Below are 24,498 nucleotides of genomic sequence, written 5' to 3' on the forward strand. Positions count from 1 at the left end.
GTGCACCTAGTATAAATACTTTCAAGAACCTCATAGATAAACACGAGTTACTGACAAAAGCGAAATATGACTTTGATGGATAAAATGACTGAGCTGGTCAACGACCTGACCAACAATATAAAGGAGTAAATTTGATGGGCATAAAAAGCCAAAAATGGCTAAGTTGTATAAAACGACGCCCCAAATCCTGATCCTGATTTCTGCTATACGCTCTGGTTAAGAATATATATATATATATATATATATATATATATATAACCCCCCCCCCCCCCAAACCAAGAACAACATAACAAAACAAAAGCAGAAAAAACAACACACTAATAAACACAAAGAAGAAAAGTATGGAACATCACTTTCACATTTTGATGTGTTAAATATTTCTCTGATATCTAATATGAATATTTTGTTTAAGAAAGTTAGCGTATCTACAAACAGGACGATACGTTGCACTTATTTGTGAGCACAGACAGACAAGCGAATATTTATTAATGAGAAAGTATTGTTTCAGTAAGTAAGAATGAACTGTCACCTGAACAAAAATAACGATGAAATGAAATAAAGTTCAAGAATCAACAGGACAATCCCTGAAAATATTTAACGAATTTTGGAAGTTTGGACGAGTAAAATAAAACCTTGGCAACTTAGGCGTTAAACATTGACTGAATAACAGATCTCACGATGCAAAGTGATAAAGTGACTGTTCAATTGCTGCGCAGTTTTTATTCCTGCTGTACTATCATTCATGCTACTGAACACACCTCTGTTAATATGAAACAACCAAAAATGAACAAACCTACCGATGAATGTTGATAAGTGTCGGCAATAGGCCTGTTATTCGCTGTCGATGTCAATCTGCCTTTAATCGTTCAGTGTCGTGAACAAAGCCCTCCCAGTCAAACCATATTTTTGACGTAATAAGGATCATAAACTTTGTCTGTGACGCCAAACCTGATGACGGAGATAAATTTTGTAACTGGCACTGCTGTTCCACGAACCAGTCTGTTCAGTGTAGGCAAGTCGGAAACCAAACAGCAACAACCAAAAATGTTTGTTCAGAGCTGAGGAAGGGAGGTGACATAATGGTTAAGATGCACATTTGCCTATACAGTGTCCGTGAGCGTCTGGGTTCCAACCCAGTCTCGCCATTTCTCCCGAATTTGACTGACAATTCAAACTGGGTGTCCAGTCATTCGGATGAGACTATAAACCGAGGTCCCGAGTGCACCAGCATAAGTGTTGACCTCTGGAAAAATTCTGTAGAAGATATCCACTGATAGGTATACACAAATATGCGTTGGTAAAGCATCTGCATCTGTAGCGTGTATGGATTTGTTCGAACTTAGTGACATCTCTTTGCATAACTGAAACTGTTCAGTGCTGGCAAACACTGCTGAAAAAAAAAAAAAATCACAGTGCTGGCAATGCTAATTAAATCTGCTGTTGGTACATAAAGCTGAAAACGTTTTCAAAACATTTACCAAAATGAGCAAAATTACAATTAAAAAACGTCCTTCGTAAACGGTTTTGAAAACGTTTGCATGCTATCTGGGTATTGTCGTCATATGCCGCTGGCTGTGCTCAGTAAAAACGGTTTGGCGTTGGTTATGTTTAATGAGTTGGTTATTGTTTATTCATAGTGCTGGTAAAACTCACTGAACGAGCCTGTTCAGTGCTGACAATGCTCAGTAAATCAGTCTGTTCAGTGCTGACAGTGTTCAAAGAGTTTCAGTTTCCCAAGGAAGCGTCACTCTCGTTGACATGGCTTCGTTTTCAGAGTGCCAAGAGCGTGCTGCACACGGGACCTCGGTTTATCGTCTCATCCGAATGACTATACGTTCAGTTTGATTTTCCAGTCAAACGTGGGAGAAAGGGCGAGCGGGATTCGAACCCACACCCTCACGGACTCTTCATATTGGCAGCTGAGCGTCTTGACCATTCTGCCACCTTCCTCCCGGTTTGTTCAGTACTGGCAATACTTGATAAATCAGTCTGTTCATTTTGTTCAGTGGTGCAATGCTTGATGAATCAGTCTGTTCATTTTGTTCAGTGGTGCGATGCTTGATGAATCAGTCTGTTCATTTTGTTCAGTGATGCAATGCTTGATGAATCAGTCTGTTCATTTGGTTCAGTGATGCAATGCTTGATGAATCAGTCTGTTCATTTTGTTCAGTGGTGCAATACTTGATAAATCAGTCTGTTCATTTTGTTCAGTGGTGCAATACTTGATAAATCAGTCTGTTCAGTGGTGCAATACTTGATAAATCAGTCTGTTCATTTTGTTCAGTGGTGCAATGCTTGATAAATCAGTCTTTTAAGTGCTGTTAATGATCATTGAATCTATTCTGTGCTGGCAATGCTGAATAAGTCAGTTGCTCAGTGCTGACAATGCTCAACAAATCGCTTTACTCAGTGCTGATAATGCTGAATGAATAAGCCTCTTTAGTGCTGACAAAGCTCGATAAATCAATTTGTTTAGTGCTGATAATACTTAATAAATCAGTTTGTTCAGTGCTGACAAGGCTCAATAAATCAGTCTGTTCAGTGCTGATAATACTTAATAAATCTGTTTGCTTTATGCTGGCGATGCTTGATTAATTATCAGTTTGTGCAGTGCTGACAATGCTCAATAAATCAGTTTGTTCTGTGCTGATAATGCTCGATAAATCAGTTTGTTCTGTGCTGATAATGTTCAATAAATCAGTTTGTTCTGTGTTGGTAATGCTCGATAAAAGTTTGTTCTGTGCTGATAATGCTCAATAAATCAGTTTGTTCTGTGTTGGTAATGCTCAATAAATCAGTTTGTTCTGTGCTGACAATGCTCGACAAACGTTTCTTCTGTGCTGATAAAGCTCAATAAATCAGTTTGTTCTGTGTTGGTAATGCTCAATAAATCAGTTTGTCCTGTGCTGACAATGCTCGACAAACGTTTCTTCTGTGCTGATAAAGCTCAATAAATCAGTTTGTTATCTGCTGATAATGATCAATAAATCAGTTTGTCCTGTGCTGATAATGCTCAATAAAACAGTTTGTTCTGTGTTGGTAATGCTCAATAAATCAGTTTGTTCTGTGCTGACAATGCTCGATAAAACAGTTTGTTCTGTGCTGATAATGCTCAATAAATCAGTTTGTTCTGTGCTGACAATGCTCGATAAAACAGTTTGTTCTGTGCTGATAATGCTCAATAAAACAGTTTGTTCTGTGCTGATAATGCTCAATAAAACAGTTTGTTCTGTGTTGGTAATGCTCAATAAATCAGTTTGTTCTGTGCTGACAATGCTCGATAAAACAGTTTGTTCTGTGCTGATAATGCTCAATAAATCAGTTTGTTCTGTGTTGACAATGCTCAATAAATCAGTTTGTTCTGTGTTGACAATGCTCAATAAATCAGTTTGTTCTGTGCTGATAATGCTCAATAAAACAGTTTGTTCTGTGTTGGTAATGCTCAATAAATCAGTTTGTTCTGTGTTGACAATGCTCAATAAATCAGTTTGTTCTGTGCTGACAATGCTCGATAAAACAGTTTGTTCTGTGCTGATAATGCTCAATAAATCAGTTTGTTCTGTGTTGACAATGCTCAATAAATCAGTTTGTTCTGTGTTGGTAATGCTCGACAAAACAGTTTGTTCTGTGCTGATAATGCTTGATAAAACAGTTTGTTCTGTGCTGATAATGCTCAATGAATCAGTTTGTTCTGTGCTGACAAAACTCAATGAATCAGTTTGTGCAGAGCTGGCATGAATCAGTTTGTGCAGAGCTGGCAATGCTGAATAAAAGAGTTTGTTCTGTGCTGACAATGCTCGATAAAACCATCTGCTCAGTACCGGAAACGCTCAATAAATCAGTGTTCTGGAATTGTGCAGGAAATCAGTTTGTTGCTGTCAAAGAAAATTGTAGACGGGAAGCGTTTTCATTAATGTCGATGCCATGCTAGGGTTAGACGACCTTGCAAGTCATAGTGAAACGGTCCCTGGTGCCACAACTGATTCATTGTCACAACTGAAGCCTAATTTCTTTTCTCTCTCCCCCTCCCCATATCCGCTGATGACAGACACGTGTGGTGTGGTGTGGTGTGGTGTGGTGTGTGTGTGTGTGTGTGTGTGTGTGTGTGTGTGTGTGTATGTGTGTGTGGTGTGGTGTGGTGTGGTGTGGTGTGTGTGTATGTGTGTGTGAGTGTGTGTGTGTGTGTGTGTGTGTGTGTGTGTGTGTGTGTGTGTGTGTGTGTGTGTGTATGTGTGTGGTGTGGTGTGGTGTGGTGTGGTGTGGTGTGTGTGTGTGAGTGTGTGTGTGTGTGTGCGCGCGCGCGCGCGCGCACGTGCGTGACACACATACTTACACACACAGATGGAGACAGAGGGGGTTTATTACAAACTTTGGAAAAGGGAAACTTTTTATAACAAAAAAACAACAACCCCAAAACAAAACAACATCACACACAAAAAAAAAGAAAAAAAGAAAGAAAGAAAATACACCAAAAAAACAAAACAAAAAAAACCCAGACTACTGTCAGTGATTTGTCAAGCAAATTAGAATACCACGCTTTTACTGCTAGCAACCCTTCCGCCCCCCCCCCCCTCCTCCCCCATCCCCTTCCCACCTCTTATCAACACGGCCTCGTATGACATGTTTACTGAATACTTTTGTTTAAACCAACACGGCCTTGCATGACATGTTTACTGAATAGTTTTGTTTAAACCAACACGGGCTTGTATGACATGTTTATTGAATAGTTTTCTTTAAACCAACACGGACTTGTATGACATGTTTATTGAATAGTTTCGTTTAAACCAACACGGCCTTGTATGACATGTTTACTGAATAGTTTTGTTTAAACCAACACGGCTTTGTATGACATGTTTACTGAATAGTTTTGTTCAAACCAACACGGCTTTGTATGACATGTTTATTGAATAGTTTTGTTTAAACCAACACGGCCTTGTATGACATGTTTACTGAATACTTTTGTTTTAACCAACACAACCTTGTATGACATGTTTACTGAATAGAGTTTTGTTTAAACCAACACAACCTTGTATGACATGTTTACTGAATAGAGTTTTGTTTAAACCAACATAACCTTGTATGACATATTTACTGAATAGAGTTTTGTTTAAACCAACACGACCTTTTATGACATGTTTACTGAATAGTTTTGTTTAAACCAACACAACCTTGTATGACATGTTTACTGAATAGAGTTTTGTTTAAACCAACACGGCCTTGTATGACATGTTTATTGAATAGTTTTGTTTAAACCAACACAACCTTGTATGACATGTTTACTGAATAGAGTTTTGTTTAAACCAACACGGCCTTGTAGGACATGTTTACTGAATAGAGTTTTGTTTAAACCAACACAGCCTTGTATGACATGTTTACTGAATAGAGTTTTGTTTAAACCAACACGGCCTTGTATGACATGTTTACTGAATAGTTTTGTTTAAACCAACACAACCTTGTATGACATGTTTACTGAATATTTTTGTTTAACCCAACACGACCTTGTATGACATGTTTACTGAATAGTTTTGTTTAAACCAACACAACCTTGTATGACATGTTTACTGAATAGTTTTGTTTAAACCAACACAACCTTGTATGACATGTTTACTGAATAGAGTTTTGTTTAAACCAACACAACCTTGTATGACATGTTTACTGAATAGAGTTTTGTTTAACCCAACACGACCTTGTATGACATGTTTACTGAATAGTTTTGTTTAAACCAACACAACCTTGTATGACATGTTTACTGAATAGAGTTTTGTTTAAACCAACACGGCTTTGTATGACATGTTTACTGAATAGAGTTTTGTTTAAACCAACACGGCCTTGTATGACATGTTTACTGAATAGAGTTTTGTTTAAACCAACACGACCTTGTATGACATGTTTACTGAATAGTTTTGTTTAAACCAACACGCCTTGTATGACATGTTTACTGAATAGAGTTTTGTTTAAACCAACACGGCCTTGCGGAAGCAACAAACTGTCGTCGGTAAAAAGAGGAACACATTAAAGTCACCTGACAAACCCGCCAACTGCCACCCCAAACTTGCTTCTTTCCTTGGATCCACCCGAAACCCTCCCCTTCCTCCCTCTCTCCCCCCTCTCAGCGTAAATCATTCTGTCTCGTTCAATGCAAAAAATATTTTTCGATAAGCTCACTTACTTCACAATGCCCAAAGGAACATTATTCATCGCTCAAAACATAACCACCCACCATTGTGAGGAAGACAACAGCTGAACGCTTGATATCCCCGGGGTATCCATAGCTACCCGGGGCGCCCTCGAGCTTGCCTGGGTCGATCTCTCTTTACAGGTCAATCCCCTGCTTTTGTGAACAGCGCTCCGAGCACAGTAAGCACCGAAAACATAATGAATACGTTTATTCGTCAAGACCAGATCTCTCACTGCCTTTTTCTGTCTGCACACACATATAGACACACAGACACACACACACACCGCAACCTGTGTTTACACACACTAGCACACGCAGACACATGCGCATTTGAAAGTGGGATTTTTTTTTTCTTTGAAGCATTGGATCAAATACGCTTTTTATGTACAGTAAACGAGCAATTTCAACGTCAGTTTGGACAAATTCAAAGATCCCCTCTCTTCATTGTTCAAGGGCACAAACACACGCACGCACACACACAGACACACTCTCTCATGCACACTCATAAACACCTCCCCTACCCTTTTCCCATCCCCCAGTATGTTACAAACTCGCATGCACATAAATACACACACAAGTACGCATAAACACCCTCTTCCGATCTTTTTTCCATCGATGACTCAGCACGTTACGCGCACACACACACACACACACACACACACACACACACGGCGCGTGCGCTCATACAAAACATCCCCCGTCTTCATGCTCTTCCTCTCCCCCAGCATATTACACACACACACACACACACACACACACACACACACACACACACGGCGCGTGCGCTCATACAAAACATCCCCCGTCTTCATGCTCTTCCTCTCCCCCAGCATATTACACACACACACACACACACACACACACACACACACACACACGGCGCGTGCGCTCATACAAAACATCCCCCGTCTTCATGCTCTTCCTCTCCCCCAGCATATTACACACACACACACACACACACACACACACACACACACACACACACACACACACACACACGGCGCGTGCGCTCATACAAAACATCCCCCGTCTTCATGCTCTTCCTCTCCCCCAGCATATTACACACACACACACACACACAGATTATTTCTTTTTTGCCGTTGTGAAAAACGTGTCACACCGACCGCTGGAGTCACACAAAGGCTCCGTGCTTGAACACCAGTTTGCCCCCATGCACACTACAGTGTTTAACAGTTTTTTAAGGTGGGCGAGCCAGCACAACTGTTATTTCCAACCTATCCAGATAGACAAGACACCGGGCCCATATCAGTTTCCAGGGTCAGATGACTAAAAGCAATCTAGCAATCAGAAAGTGGCTGTTTGATAAGACACCATAGACAGCGGTTTGTGATGATTGAGTACTGAGTGCAGGACACGTGTGATAGCACTGGAAACAAGTTTACAAAAACTTTTTAAAAATCGTGTCATGATTTATCTTGATAAAGCAGTCGTGTGGTGATTACTGCTCTCTCTATGCGCGCGCTCTCGTGTGGTGTGAGTGTGAACGTGTGTCCATATGTGTTTGTATATGCGTACCTTGTGCACGCCCGAACGTGTTTACGACAGCACGTGAAACCTTAACGTTCATGCACGAATATAACTAACAACACGTTTGAGAACAATTCAACACGTGAGTCTATATTTCCGACACAGGCCCGACATGTCAAATTTCCACAGCTTTGACAGAAACAGCCCACCAGTTTACATATTTCCATACTGCTAGTTCTGACTTGAAGTTCCGCCACTTAATACACTGTAGGGGTCCGTTACTGCCCGAGTCATACTCTGGTGCCTAGGGGTCCGTTACTGCCCGAGTCATACCCTGGTGCCTAGGGGTCCGTTACTGCCCGAGTCATACTCTGGTGCCTAGGGGTCCGTTACTGCCCGAGTCATACTCTGGTGCCCATCCTCAACAGGTGTTCAGAGGCACAGCTCCCTGATTCCCGCCTTTGTATCAGGGGACCGTGTGGCGGCCAGGGCCAAGTTCAGTCATCTGGAAACTTCGTTGTCAGGAGAGTCTGTGGCGGCCAGGGCCAAGTTCAGTCACCTGGAAACTTCGTTGTCAGGGCCAAGTTCAGTCACCTGGAAACTTCGTTGTCAGGGCCAAGTTCAGAAACTTCGTTGTCAGGGGAGTCTGTGGTGGCCAGGGCCAAGTTCAGTCACCTGGAAACTTCGTTGTCAGGGGAGTCTGTGGTGGCCAGGGCCAAGTTCAGTCACCTGGAAACTTCGTTGTCAGGGCCAAGTTCAGTCACCTGGAAACTTCGTTGTCAGGGCCAAGTTCAGAAACTTCGTTGTCAGGGGAGTCTGTGGTGGCCAGGGCCAAGTTCAGTCACCTGGAAACTTCGTTGTCAGGAGAGTCTGTGGCGGCCAGGGCCAAGTTCAGTCACCTGGAAACTTCGTTGTCAGGGGAGTCTGTGGCGACCATGGCCAAGTTCAGTCACCTGGAAACTTCGTTGTCAGGGGAGTCTGTGGTGGCCAGGGCCAAGTTCAGTCATCTGGAAACTTCGTTGTCAGGGGAGTCTGTGGCGACCAGGGCCAAGTTCAGTCACCTGGAAACTTCGTTGTCAGGGGAGTCTGTGGCAACCAGGACCAAGTTCAGTCACCTGGAAACTTCGTTGTCAGGGGAGTCTGTGGCAACCAGGACCAAGTTCAGTCACCTGGAATCTCTCCTTCAGGTTCCTGACCTCTATGGTTGTTGTTGTTGTTGTTCTTATTGTGGGTCTTTTGAGCACTTCAGAGAAATAGTGACAATAGTCTCACATTTACAAACATTGCACAGTTTTAAAAGTGGATCATCTTCCTTTGGTACACCTTATCTTTCTTCTTATTGTGGGTCTTTTGAGCACTTCAGAGAAATAGTGATAATTGTCTTACATTAACAAACATTGGGAAGTTTTAAAAGTGGATCATCTTCCTTTGGTACACCTTATCTTTCTTCTTATTGTGGGTCTTTTGAGCACTTCAGAGAAATAGTGATAATTGTCTTACATTAACAAACATTGGGAAGTTTTAAAAGTGGATCATCTCCCTTTGGTACACCATGATATCTATCTTCCTCTCTTTGTGGGTCTTTTGGGCACCCCAGAACTAGTGTGATAACTGTCTTACAATTAAAACACGTCAGACAGTTTTAAAAGTGAACCATCTTCCCTTATCACACCATGACATATTTCTTCTTCTTCTTTCTCTTCTTATGGGTCTTTTAACACCTCACAGAAACAGTGATAATTGTTTTATATGAAAACATGTAAGGCAGTTTCAAAAGTGCACCATATACACATATATGTTTATTTCACTATGATGCCTTTCTTCTTAATTTTCTTGCTGTTGGTCTTTTTGACACCACTAAAATAGTTGTTGGTCTTTTTGACACCACACCACTAAAATAGTTGTTGGTCTTTTTGACACCACAAAAATAGCTGTTGGTCTTTTTGACACCACTAAAATAGTGATACTTGTCCTCTATTGTAGCACACGTCGGGCAGTTTTAAGAAAAAATTACCACTACCACTTATTACACCACGACACTTTTATCTCCCCTTATTACACCATGACACCTTTACCTCCCCTTATTACACCATGACACCTTTATCTCCCCTTATTACACCATAATACCTTTACCTCCCCTTATTACACCATGATACCTTTACCTCCAATTATTACACCATGACACCTTTACCTCCCCTTATTACACCATGACACCTTTACCTCCAATTATTACACCATGATACCTTTACCTCCCCTTATTACACCATGACACCTTTACCTCCCCTTATTACACCATGACACCTTTATCTCCCCTTATTACACCATAATACCTTTACCTCCCCTTATTACACCATGATACCTTTACCTCCCCTTATTACACCATGACACCTTTATCTCCCTTTATTACACCATGACACCTTTATCTCCCCTTATTACACCATGACACCTTTACCTCCAATTATTACACCATGATACCTTTATCTCCCTTTATTACACCATGACACCTTTATCTCCCCTTATTACACCTTGATACCTTTACCTCCCCTTATTACACCATGATACCTTTACCTCCCCTTATTACACCATGACACCTTTATCTCCCTTTATTACACCATGACACCTTTATCTCCCCTTATTACACCATGACACCTTTATCTCCCTTTATTACACCATGACACCTTTATCTCCCCTTATTACACCATGACACCTTTATCTCCCTTTATTACACCATGACACCTTTATCTCCCCTTATTACACCATGATACCTTTACCTCCCCTTATTACACCATGACACCTTTATCTCCCCTTATTACACCATGATACCTTTACCTCCCCTTATTACACCATGCCACCTTTATCTCCCCTTATTACACCATGATACCTTTACCTCCCCTTATTACACCATGCCACCTTTATCTCCCGTGACTACACCATACCTTTATCTCCCCTGCCTACACTATACCTTTATCTCCCCTTATTACACTATGATACCTTTATCTCCCCTGATTACACCATGATAGTCTTATCTCCCCTGACTACACCATACCTTTATCTCCCCTGACTACTACCTTTATCTCCCCTGACTACACCATACCTCCCCTGACTACACCATGATACCTTTATCTCCCCTTATTACACCATGATACCTTTATCTCTCCTTATTACACCATGATACATCTTCAAAAGGCACTCATTTGGTTACTATAAATATGCAGATGACACAGAATCACAAAAAGCCACTCCACCATCTGATTTTAAAACAGTCATTACTAAATTGGAAGCTTGTGTAGCTGATGTAAAACATGGATGGACAAAAACAAGCTAAAGCTCAATGAAGACAAAACCGAACTCTTGGCCGTAGGAGACCTAACTCGTGTTAAGGCAGCAAAAAGGACCCAGTTACGTTTGGCCCTGCTTCAGTAGCATTTCAGACATCAGCCAAATACCTGGGCATATATCTCGATCAAACCTTGACTATGAACGACCAAATTTCATTCTTGTGTCGCTCATGTAATTTTCATCTCCGAAGGCTAGCCTCAGTCAGACCCTACATAGCAGAAAAAAATATGGCTCAGCTGGTTTCCTCTTTTGTCCTGTCCAGACTGGATTACTGCAATTCCACTCTTGCAGGTTTACCATCTTCCTCCATCAACAGATTACAGAAAATTCCAAACAATGCTGCACGACTGATTCTGACCAAAAAGAAACCTGATCATGTTACACCTCTGCTGAATCGGTTACACTGGCTTCCAACTGAGTCCCGCGTTCACTATAAGTTAGCAACACTCGCCTTCAAACATTTTGACAAGTCTCTTCCATTGTATCTCTCCTCTGTATTGGAAACATATGAACCGCACAGAACATTAAGATCCAGTTCTGAAAAGCTGCTTAAAGTTCCAAGGACTAATCTAAAATACACTGGAAATAGGTCTTTCAGAGCTCAGGTTCCCCAGGTGTGGAACTCTCTACCTTCATCTCTTAGAAATTCCTCTGATCTACATTCCTTTAAGTCAGATCTGAAAGCTTACCTTTTCGTTAGCATTTTTGTTCTGGGCGGAATGGTCAAACCAAGGTATGCTTATTGGCAAGTATCTTTGTGCTAGTATTTTTGTAGTCCTGTTTTAATGCATTGTGTATTTTATGTAGTTTCGGTCTTAGATGTGATGTCATTTTTTCTATCTGGTTATTTTTAATGGGTGCGCGTGTTTGTGTGTGTGTGTGTGTGTGTGTGTGTGTGTGTTTGTGCGTGCGTGCGTGCGTGCGTGCTTCTGTTTGTGAGGTCAGTGTTCTGGTATGCGTGTGTAAGTGTGTTGGCATGTTAGTATGTCCGAACAGAATTCTATGTTAGAAAATCGTGCCACAGAAAAACTATGTATTATTATCATTATTATTATGATACCTTTATCTCCCCTGACTACACCACGATACCTTTATCTCCCCTTATTACACCATGACGCCTTTATCTCCCCTGACTACACCATGATACCTTTATCTCCCCTGACTACACCATACCTTTATCTCCCCTGACTACACCATGATACCTTTATCTCCCCTAACTACACCATGATACATTTATCTCCCCTGACTACACCATGATACTATCTCCTCTGACTACACGATACCTTTACCTCCCCTGACTACACCACGATACCTTTATCTCCCCTGACTACACCATGATACCTTTATCTCCCCTGACTACACCATGACACCTTTATCTCCCCTGACTACACCATGATACCTTTATCTCACCTGACTACACCATACCTTTATCTCCCCTGACTACACCATGACACCTTTATCTCCCCTGACTACACCATGATACCTTTATCTCCCCTAACTACACCATGACACCTTTACCTCCCCTGACTACACCACGATACCTTTATCTCCCCTAACTACACCATGACACCTTTATCTCCCCTGACTACACCATGATACCTTTATCTCCCTTGACTACACCATACCTTTATCTCCCTTGACTACACCATACCTTTATCTCCCCTTATTACACCATGACACCTTTATCTCCCCTGACTACACCATGATACCTTTATCTCCCCTGACTACACCATGATACCTTTATCTCCCCTGACTACACCATACCTTTATCTCCCCTGACTACACCATGATACCTTTATCTCCCCTAACTACACCATGATACCTTTATCTCCCCTGACTACACCATACCTTTATCTCCCCTGACTACACACCATACCTTTATCTCCCCTGACTACACCATACCTTTATCTCCCCTGACTACACCATGATACCGTTATCTCCCCTAACTACACCATGACACCTTTATCTCCCCTGACTACACCATACCTTTATCTCCCCTGACTACACCATGATACCTTTATCTCCCTTGACTACACCATACCTTTATCTCCCCTGACTACACCATGATACCATTATCTCCCCTAACTACACCATGATACCTTTATCTCCCCTGACTACACCACCATACCTTTACCTCCCCTGACTACACCATACCTTTATCTCCCCTGACTACACCATGATACCGTTATCTCCCCTAACTACACCACGATACCTTTATCTCCCCTAACTACACCATGACACCTTTACCTCCCCTGACTATACCACGATACCTTTATCTCCCCTAACTACACCATACCTTTATCTCCCCTGACTACACCATACCTTTATCTCCCCTGACTACACCATGATACCATTATCTCCCCTAACTACACCATGACACCTTTACCTCCCCTGACTATACCACGATACCTTTATCTCCCCTAACTACACCATACCTTTATCTCCCCTGACTACACCATACCTTTATCTCCCCTGACTACACCATACCTTTATCTCCCCTAACTACACCATGACACCTTTACCTCCCCTGACTATACCACAATACCTTTATCTCCCCTAACTACACCATGACACCTTTATCTCCCCTGACTACACCATGATACCTTTATCTCCCTTGACTACACCATACCTTTATCTCCCCTTATTACACCATGACACCTTTATCTCCCCTGACTACACCATACCTTTATCTCCCCTGACTACACCATACCTTTATCTCCCCTTATTACACCACAGTACCTTTATCTCCCCTGACAACACCACGATACCTTTATTTCCCTTGACTACACCACCATACCTTTATCGCCCCTGACTACACCATGACACCTTTATCTCCCCTGACAACACCATACCTTTATCTCCCCTGACTAGACCATACCTTTATCTCCCCTGACTACACCACCATACCTTTATCTCCCCTGACTACACCATACCTTTATTTCCCTTGACTACACCACCATACCTTTATCTCCCCTGACTACACCATGACACCTTTATCTCCCCTGACAACACCATACCTTTATCTCCCCTGACTACACCATACCTTTATCTCCCCTGGCAACACCATGGTACCTTTATCTCCCCTGACTACACCATACCGTTATCTCCCCTGACTACACCATGATACCTTTTATCGTGGGTCTTTCAACACGTCTGAGATACAGTGATAATAGTCTTCCATCCACACTCGCTAAACAGTTAACCATATTCGCTTCGTACACCATGACGCCGTTCTTTTTTGTAGGTCTTTCTGACACTTCACAGAAATAGTGATACTTTTCCTATATTTATATTAACACACGTTAGGCAGTTTTAAAAGTGAACCATTTCTGCTTACCATACAATTCAAGACACAATTTACTGTTGGTGTTCCAATAACAAACACGCGTGCGCGCATGATTTTGCACACACACACACACACACACACACACACACAGATGCATGCCAGTCATACGCCTAAGCGCTTGCAAAGCTTCATGCATGTGAACTCACAAACACTCGTTTACACAGTTTCACTGAGTTTCTCAAGGAAGCGTCACTGCCTTGGGGCAAATCCATACACGTTTCTCACACGCAGCATGCCTCCAACGCGCTTAGTCAGGTATTGAGTGCATGCATATATTTGTATACCTATTAGAATGGAATTTTTCTACAGAATTTTGCGAGAGGACAACACTTGTGTTGCTATGGGTGTTATTTTTATGTACGCTGAGTGCGTGCTGCACACGGGACCTCGGTTTATATCGTCTCACCCGAATGACTAGATGCTCGGTTTAATTTTCCAGTCAAACTTGGTACAAAGGGCAAGACCAGGGTGCAAACCCGGACCCTCACAGTGACCGAGGAAAGGCGAGACCAGAGTTGGAACCCAGACAGATCCTCACGGACACTGTATTGGCAGATAAGTGTCTCAACCATTTTGATACCACCTATGTCTCTATCAATCCTTTATCTGTTATCATTATCGTATGACTTTTTTTTAAATTCACTTTTGCAAAAAAGGTGGTGGCAATGTGGACGAGACAGCACAAACCTTGAAGTCTTCAAAGTCAGCAGCCGGGGATAGATCTGTTTAATGCTCTCCAAGAGAGAGGGCCATTTGTAACACATACATGTCTGACATGACTCGAGTTTCTTCCCCTGAATGTCACTCCTCTGATGTCTCGACAATGGCCACGACACCCACCCACCCACCCCCTCCCCCACGATATTTGACTAAGGGACAGCGCCTACAATGTAGGTGTGTCACAGGTCTCCTCTACACAAGCCCCACCCCATCCGAAAAAAAGAAAAAGAAAAAAAAGGGAACTGACTTCCCAATACTACTGCCAGTGAGTGGTGGTTTCGAACTGGGACGAAATTAGAGCAGGGAAGCATGTTTGGAAAAAACTGCATATGAACTGGCACTGAAATAGTTGTTCTTTGTATATTATTATTGCGGACCGGAACTCTCTCTCGCTCTCTCTCTAAAACTAAGTGAATCGAGACATATACAATGCACATGTACACACATACAGAGAGAGAGAGAGAGAGAGAGAGAGAGAGAGAGAGAGAGAGAGAGAGAGAAACAAATATACGACAAAATCGTGCTTTCAGTTTTACTCAGATACAGACGAAAAAGACACTTCGAAAAGGACTGACATACACCATATTCCCTACTTCATATTTAGTTGACTCACGACGGAGCCTTTTCATTGTACCTGAAGTTTCTTCTTTCCTTAATATCATCAAAGAAATACGATTTTATCACGCCCGACCGATTCCCAACCACTGCTTTCCCATTCACTCTTCTCGATGACTGACAAAAGACTCCAGACAGACACCTAAAGCCACAATCCCCAGACAGAAGATAGAACACATTGGGGACGACATTGTCCGTTGTGGCAACAATTGTCCACGAAAGTCTTGGATAAGCTGACAAAGGCGGAGCCACGCGAGCTGTGGCATTCTACATGGGGACTTTACCTCATCTTTTCTCAAGACCTGAAGGGAAAAGAAGAGTACCACGTACCCTTTGTGCTCTGGTCCTCCAAACTGGCTCTCCTGTGGAGCGTCTGACATTCGCTTTTACACAGCCTATGGACAGAATGGGGTCGACTGATATCCGTGTTATCTATGACATCTATGTAGTTATTCAACGTGTTGGAATTTCGCCGAACCGCGCCCAACCTGAGAAAGATCTTGGACAGCCGACAACTGTTTATTTGAACTGAGATAAGGTCCCGATGTCTTTATGTGCACACGCACGTAGGTGCGTGCGCATTTGTTTGCGCGTGATGTAAATGTGTGTGTGTGTGTGTGTGTGTGTGTGTGTGTGTGTGTGTCTGATGGTGGAAGTGAGCAAGGTAGAACACGATGAAACTAATGTTGTGGAAAATTAATTCGACTGGACAAAAGACCCGGAACAACTTGAACAAGGTGGAACATAAGATATACCTTGGCGAACAATCAAGGCAAGAAAGCACTTTTCCACGTTAACGTGTTTCACAGTCATAAATAAGCGTTTCTTGAAAGCGTTCCCGCTTACAAAGAGGTCATGATGCCCGGCGTCTTTAGTAGTGATCACACACACACACACACACACACACACACACACACACACACACACACACACACACACTCTCTTGCGCCTGCGCGCTCACAAACACACGCACACAAACACGCTTACGCGTACGTTCTCAAAACAGATGGTAACTGGAATTCACATCCACGTATGCTGTTCGCGAACCGGTAGCTGTGGTTTAAAAGTCTCGCTGATTTAATGTCTGGTGTTTTCCCCCGATATTTTCATTCTGACACAATTTTTACCTGTCATCATCTTGATATCTTTATCACAAATTATGGGTCTTAAAACCAAAATACAGCGAAAGCCAAACGCAGACATAGGGCAACCAAACGAGAGAGAGAGGGGTGTGGGGTGGGTGGGTGGGTGGGGGTAGGTAAATGTATTATTTTCGGGGCCTATACAACACTGTACAAAATGGTAAAGGCAAAAGCACGCAGGCAATGAAACTAGAAATGCACACACACACATGCACACACACATACGTACACGAACACACATACGTACGCACGCGCTCACGTGCACGCACATGCACACGCGCACGTGCGCGACAATATAACAAAAATGTTGACAGAAATGGCAGTCAAAGACATCCAGTCTTAAAAGGGAGAGGCAGCCAGACGGGCAGGCATGCAAGGTGATAGAAAACCGATAAAAAGTAGAAATGAAATGAAAACACTGCAAAGGGTACAAAATGAATTCAACAAAATATCTACCCCACACTAGACCTCAAGTGGTGGTGTGGGTGTCTAGTCTTTCGAAGAGAGAGAGAGAGAACGAACGAATCTTTTTTACTGAGGGAAAAAAGGGAGAGAGAGAGAGAGATTGAGAGACAGACAGACAGACAGACACGGGTGGGGGGAGGAGACAGACAGACAACCAGAGAGAGAGAGAGGGAGATTGAGACAGAGAGAGGGAGAGAGACACACAGACAGACAGCCAGCCAGCCAGAGAGAGAGAGACAGAGACACAGAGAGAGAGACAGAGACAGACAGAGGAAATAGCAAGACAGACGACATTCGATATAAAAACGTGGCAGTCAGAGAGAACGAGTGAGCGAGAGAAGGAAGGGCTGTGCTGTCCAAAACCACAACTACGTTTGACTTGATTGTTGAAATTAATTCTCTCACTTGCGTTGCTCCAGTATCACGTAGCTGTCTACAAAGGGCTGCGTCACTTTGTGACGTAAATACACCGGAAATTGCGTCAATAAAACAGACCCGAGAGAAGTGAGTCCGTCCCCCCACCTCCCCTCCAATCTTCCCCACCCACCCCCTTCTGCCTACACAGGTCTGTCAGCCCGCGTCTTTATTCGGGAGAGGGGGGGGGGGAGAGAAAAAAAGAGAGAGAAAAAGAAAAGAAAGAAAAGCAGCAGTAGAAGATAATCATACGTACTCTTCTATGGTACCACGTATATCGCAAATCTGTGTTGACTCTTTGTGGAAGTGATATGTACAGTCCCACAGTGAGAAAGACTGAAAAGGCGTGCACAGAATACAAATCAGGCTTCAAAGAGTCGATCCTGCAAGCCGAGTGGGGCCTCCCCGCAATCCCGATCCACATCCACATCCACCGTCCTCTACACCTCCTTGCAAGCACTCACACACACACACACACACACACACACACACACATTCACGCACGCACACACATACATACACACACACACAATCTCTCCCTCTCCCATTTCCACAGGACCGAAAGGAACTTTTTGTTCCCTTGTCTATTTACTCTTTGTCCGGACAGGAAAATGTTCTGTCGTTGACTCTGTTGCTCCCACTGTGTGTGCGTGTGTGTGTGTGTGTGTGTGTGTGCAGGCAGGAAAATATGCATTCGCTGAGTCCCTCGTACTCTTTGAGCTCTGTTTGTGTGCGTGTGTGTCTGTGCGTGTGTGTGCGCGTGTTCTCGCGCGCACGTGTCCGTTGGAACAAACAGTGAAAGAAGCGTTAGGAAGGTCAACAGCTTCTCTCCAAACCAGTGACAACATTTTAACGACCACAGTCAATGGAAACGTGAATGGCGCGTGAAGTGTTAAAGCAAACAATGTGTATCGATCATACACACACACATCTGATGGGCACTGCCTTTTTCCTCTCTCGCTCTTTCTCTCCTATTGCAGGCTACGACATTTTGCTTTATATTTACACACAGCATTTGAACAACGCAGTTCTTATGTAAAGTAATTTTTCTTTGTATTAATATGCCACTTTCTGTCAATTTCATGTGTTCCCCCCTCTATGGGGCTATGGTCTACATAAATAAAGCGTCCACCCCCCCCCCCTCTCTCTCTCTCTCTGTCAATTCCATGTGTTCCCCCCTCTATGGGGCTATGGTCTACATAAATAAAGCGTCCACCCCCCCCCCCCCCTCTCTCTCTCTCTCTTTCTGTCAATTTCATGTGTTCCCCCCTCTATGGGGCTATGGTCTACATAAATAAAGCGTCCACCTCTCTCTCTCTGTCAATTCCATGTGTTCCCCCCTCTATTGGGCTAAGGTCTACATAAATAAAGCGTCCACCTCTCTCTCTCTCTTTCTGTCAATTCCATGTGTTCCCCCCTCTATGGGGCTGAGGTCTACATAAATAAAGCGTCCACCTTTCTCTCTCTCTCTCTCTCTTTCTGTCAATTCCATGTGTTCCCCCCTCTATGGGGCTGAGGTCTACATAAATAAAGCGTCCACCTCTCTCTCTCTCTCTTTCTGTCAATTCCATGTGTTCCCCCCTCTATGGGGATGAGGTCTACATAAATAAAGCCTCCACCTTTCTCTCTCTCTCTCTCTTTCTGTCAATTCCATGTGTTCCCCCCTCTATGGGGCTATGGTCTACATAAATAAAGCGTCCACCTCTCTCTCTCTCTCTTTCTGTCAATTCCATGTGTTCCCCCCTCTATGGGGCTATGGTCTACATAAATAAAGCGTCCACCTCTCTCTTTCTGTCAATTCCATGTGTTCCCCCCTCTATGGGGCTATGGTCTACATAAATAAAGCGTCCACCTCTCTCTTTCTGTCAATTCCATGTGTTCCCCCCTCTATGGGGCTATGGTCTACATAAATAAAGCGTCCACCTCTCTCTTTCTGTCAATTCCATGTGTTCCCCACTCTATGGGGCTATGGTCTACATAAATAAAGCGTCCACCTCTCTCTCTCTCTCTCTGTGGTACTGGTCCCGGAGGGCCGCGACTGCCGTGTTCATTCTGATCAAACGTGTTCCGCCGAAGCAGGCGATGGGCACGGGACATGTGTTGCCAACATGGTCTATAATGATGTCAGAGACATGAAACAGTCAAGCTGTACACATGTGTATCAGTTTGGCCATGCAGGGTATCTGTTCATATTTTGTTCTTCTCGGTTGGTGCTGTCATCATTGTCATTGTTTCAAAATACTCATACAGAGAGAGAGAGAGAGAGAGAGAGAGAGAGAGAGAGAGAGAAACACTGAAATGTTTACTGTCGTTAGCTGTAAAGCTCTAGTGACATAGTAGGTACAAATCAGAACAAAAATGGTGAAAAACAAATAAAATGGAACAGAAAGGAAAAACATAACCAAAGTAAACTAAACTACAAAGGGATAAGCGGCACTTTGGTATTTTGCTGTTTGCTTAAAATGTCCATGTGGCAGGCGGGTACTGTGCCTCCCACCCCCACCCCACCCCGACCCCTCCACCCAGTCGTTCGTCTCCAAAGTTTGAACAGTACACAGGAAACAAAGTACATGTTATAATCCGAATAATAATTATCTAAGCATGTGACATTGACACACATCATACCAATACGAACACATAACAAAGTACATATAAAACATATAACACATCAGAAAAATACACTGTCGAAATTGACTCTCCAAATGTAACCCTTCCTTTTGTCTACGCTTTTCCCCCCCTCATAGATCCCATACTAAGTTTATAATTAATTAGTATTTGGACCGATAGTAGACGTTTTACGTATATTTACTGCCTCAGATACATATTTTGCTAGTGAGAGTATCATATCTTCATTTTCTGTCTTCAGTATGCCGAACAAAACTTTTATCTGAACTGTAACTGTATTGAATAGGGTACAGGTTTGGTTTTTTTTGCAATTCATCGTATCTTTTGCAGTTGAATATGAAATGGTTTTCATCTTCTGGGCTTTCGCCACACATTGGGCAGGGGGATGTTGCTACGTCTGAATCGAACCATCTTCTGTTGGCATTCAGTCAAAGAGACAAGACAAGACAAGACAAATTCTTTATTTCGAGGATAATAGATAAGCACCGGTGTGCTTTTTTACATCCAGTCCCCGCCCTGAATAGGGTCTACGCTACACGATATTTAATAAAATGAAAGCATGGTGTACACAACAGAGGAAAAAAAATGTACAAATCAAAACAAAACAACAACCACACACACACACACACACACACACACACACACACACACACATAAGGCACTAGCTTGGTGTTAGTAAAATGTATAGGTAAAAAATAAAAAAATCAAAAAAAAATCAAAGAAACAAACACACACAACACACACCGCATTACACATCAGAATGGGGGATAGAGGGTGAGGAAGGTTCTGTCAACCATACACATTTGACAAACAGTATCAATAAAATGAACGATTTATCATCACACGTTATGGCATAGGGTGGGAAAGGCAATGTTTTTTGAAGGTGGTTGGGCAATGGTGTTGTTTAATTGTTTCTGGGAGTGAGTTCCATGGGGTGGCGCCTGAGTAAACCAGACTGGATTTGAACAATTCTTGGAATTGGGATATGGACTTTGGGGGGGATTCCTTGATGAATTTACAAAAGAATTTGTCTGTTAATGTTGGTGGTGCATTACCTGTCATAATCTTTTGCATCATGATTCCTTTATTGTACTTTAATCTACGGATTAGTGGGAGAATATTCGCTTGTTTATAGTCTGAGTCTAAAAGAGTAGTCTTTTTAAGGAGTACCAGCTTGAGCCCCCGTTTATGAAGATTCTGTAATGGCTTCATGGCATTCGCACTTGCGGAGTCCCATAGTGTTGATGCATAATCTATTGTAGACTGAATATGCGCTTGAAAAAATAATTTCCGTGAATGAAGGTCAAGGAAATGTTTGATTTTGGATAGTTGATGGGTTTTCTGGGCTGTCTTTTTGCAAAGGAAATTTATGTGAGGATTCCAAGTGAGATTGTTGTCAATGATGATCCCCAGAACTTTATGATCACTGACCTGTTCAATAGGTTCGCCTTTAATTTGGATGGAAGGAAGATTATGTATAGTGTTTTGCCTCTTTTGTCTGGTTGTGATTAACATGCATTTTGTTTTTTGAGGGTGAAGAGACATGTGGTTTAGTTCGGTCCATCTAACGAGGTCATCAGTACTTTCTTGTAAGCCTTTTACAAGAGCGACAATGTCAGTATGAGAAGTGTGGATTGTTGTATCATCCGCAAACAGTTCGCAGACGGATTTCATATGGAGCGGTAGGTCGTTTATATATATTGAGAACAAGAAAATTAAGGCAACTGGTTGACAGACCACAGCTCAAGTTTTCTAAGTAAGAGTTTGTGGTCTATCACACCAAATGCTTTTTTTAAAATCGACGAATAAAACACCACAATATCTATTGTTATTAACATTGGTAAGACAGTCATCTACAATGTTGACCAATGCTGTGTGGCACGAATGCTTTCGTCTGAAACCAGACCAGAGAGAGAGAGAAAGAGAGAGAGAGAGAGAGAGGGAGAGAGAGAGAGTTCAGATCAATAATATATCAACGGGCGTAACAGATAACATTGATAAACAAGTACAAGTTTAAAAAAATGTTTACAAACCATCGCCCGAAAGCATGAGAGTGACGTACATTCCAAGGTCGTGAAGGAATGCACAAAGGAAAATAATTGTTTACTCACGTGATCGTTCACGTTACATTCAAATGCACAGACTAATATCGGAATACTATTATTTTGTTAAGTATATCCAAACCATAAACAACGAATCTAAACATGATGCCATGCAAGGCAATGCAAGTTTCCATCTGCATATGCTTGCAGTGATTTTGTTGTTGGATGTGCTCTTTGTGTTGATTTGTATGCATGTAATGATTTTGGTGTGTTTTTCGTGATACCTCGTTCCTTAGTGTTTATTTTTGACAATGATGAATGTGATGTACTTTGTTTTGCTGTGATTTGCACCAGTGTGAGTTGAGACTGATGGCGCCTGTGGCGATTTACATGTTTTATGTCATTAGTCTTACATATGTATATTTTAGCTAACGTCATGTGAAACTGAGTTGACTGTACATATTTTACGACACTTAGTCTTTGTGACTGTAATGGCGCCTGTGTTGATTTACATAGTTTATGTCACTTAGTCTTACTTATGTATACTTTAGCTAACGTCATGTGAAACTGAGTTGACTGTACATATTTTACGACACTTAGTCTTTGAGACTGTAATGGCGCCTGTGTTGATTTACATAGTTTATGTCACTTAGTCTTACATATGTATATTTTAGCTAACGTCATGTGAAACTGAGTTGACTGTACATATTTTACGACACTTAGTCTTAAATTTGTATATTTTATTGTAAAGCACAGTGAGCCCCATCTGAGATGGGGGTACTGCGCTATATAAGCCTGCATTATTATCATTATTATCAGTATTATTATTATTACTGTGTTTATTATTACAGCCTTATATGTCGATTCAGTGGGTTCAGTGAACGTTTTATCTTGTGATTTATTATCTGGGCTGGGTTTTAACAGAACAAGTTTTATCGCAATTTTACACTTTTGCAATCTGATTAATGGGTTCCAGAACATGTACACTGGCTGAATCATACACTGCAGAGACAATTTACTGACTGGATACGTGCATAGAAGGATTGTTTCCGAGCATGGAAGTTGAGCAAAAAACGGTTTGGGATGATATTTAACATAAATGAGTAATATGATCAGACCAGGAGTTGTCAGTAACACAATTGTACTCAGTGGTTAGAAAGGAAACAGAGAGAGAGAGACATACGGACATGTACATATGCACGCAGACAAAGAGAGAGAGAGAGAGAGAGAGAGAGAGAGAGAGAGAGAGAAACAGACTGAGAGTGGAGTGATGGCCTAGAGGTAACGCGTCTGCCTAGGAAGCGAGAGAATCTGAGCGCGCTGGTTCGAATCACGGCTCAGTCGTCGATATTTTCTCCCCCTCCACTAGACATTGAGTGGTGGTCTGGACGCTAGTCATTCGGATGAGACAATAAACCGAGGTCCCGTGTGCAGCATGTACTTATCGCACGTGAAAGAACCCACGGCAACAAAAGGTTTGTTCCTGGCAAAATTCTGTAGAAAAATCCACTTCGATAGGAAAAACAAATAAAACTACAAGCAGGAAAAAAATTTAAAAAATGGGTGGCGCTATAAAAATTCACACAGAGAAATATGTTGTGATAAAAAGGAAATTTTCTTCCTAAAATTACTTTTAAGTAACATACTTACCGTGACCCACTAGTGCAGACTCCGGCAGGGGTCTGACATTCCTGTCCTGTGAAAACTACTACCCGCCTATGCGGAGAAAACGAAAGTAGCTACGGCCGATAACCTGAAAAAGGTTACCTCCCCTTTGCATCCCTGACTAGGGCCCTCTTTTGACGGCAATTCGAGAAATCTGTTGTGATAAAAATACAAACACAGACAGACAGACAGACAAGCACAGAGGGAAACAGACAGAAGCAGACCGACCTACAGAAATGTCTAAAGAAAGGCTGGATGTGGGTAGTTGTGAGGTCTCCTCCCCACCATAATCATTCACATCCCCCAGCGGAGCAAAGGCACACGACGCCGGTGGCCAAATCACCAGAAACTAACCTGCAGGCAAAAGTACGTGACAACTTCACACCTGGAAAAAAGGTCGGACGTAGGTTAGCAGTCCGTGAGAACAAGCAGGAAAGAAACACACGTCCCAATGGTACC

General features: G+C 42.4%; 1 protein-coding gene across 5 annotated transcripts in view; it reads right to left on the bottom strand.

The window, feature by feature from the left end:
• The window catches only part of LOC143294753 (dynein light chain Tctex-type protein 2B-like), a 52,478-nt gene that overhangs the window by 24,912 nt on the left and 3,068 nt on the right, over positions 1–24,498 (bottom strand). Inside the window, exon 1 of one of the 5 annotated variants that reach the window (XM_076606223.1) lies at positions 24,268–24,290. The exons of 1 other annotated variant lie outside the window; for it this stretch is intronic. The gene's annotated coding sequence lies outside the window, so the exon portion shown is untranslated. Of the gene's footprint in view, positions 1–6,220; positions 6,359–16,016; positions 16,097–17,963; positions 18,103–24,267; positions 24,291–24,498 lie in introns of those variants that run through there. 3 more of the 5 variants (XM_076606221.1, XM_076606222.1, XM_076606220.1) reach the window with 3 other exon arrangements.

This window comes from Babylonia areolata, chromosome 20 (genome assembly GCF_041734735.1).
Source record: "Babylonia areolata isolate BAREFJ2019XMU chromosome 20, ASM4173473v1, whole genome shotgun sequence".
Lineage (NCBI taxonomy): Eukaryota > Metazoa > Mollusca > Gastropoda > Neogastropoda > Buccinidae > Babylonia > Babylonia areolata.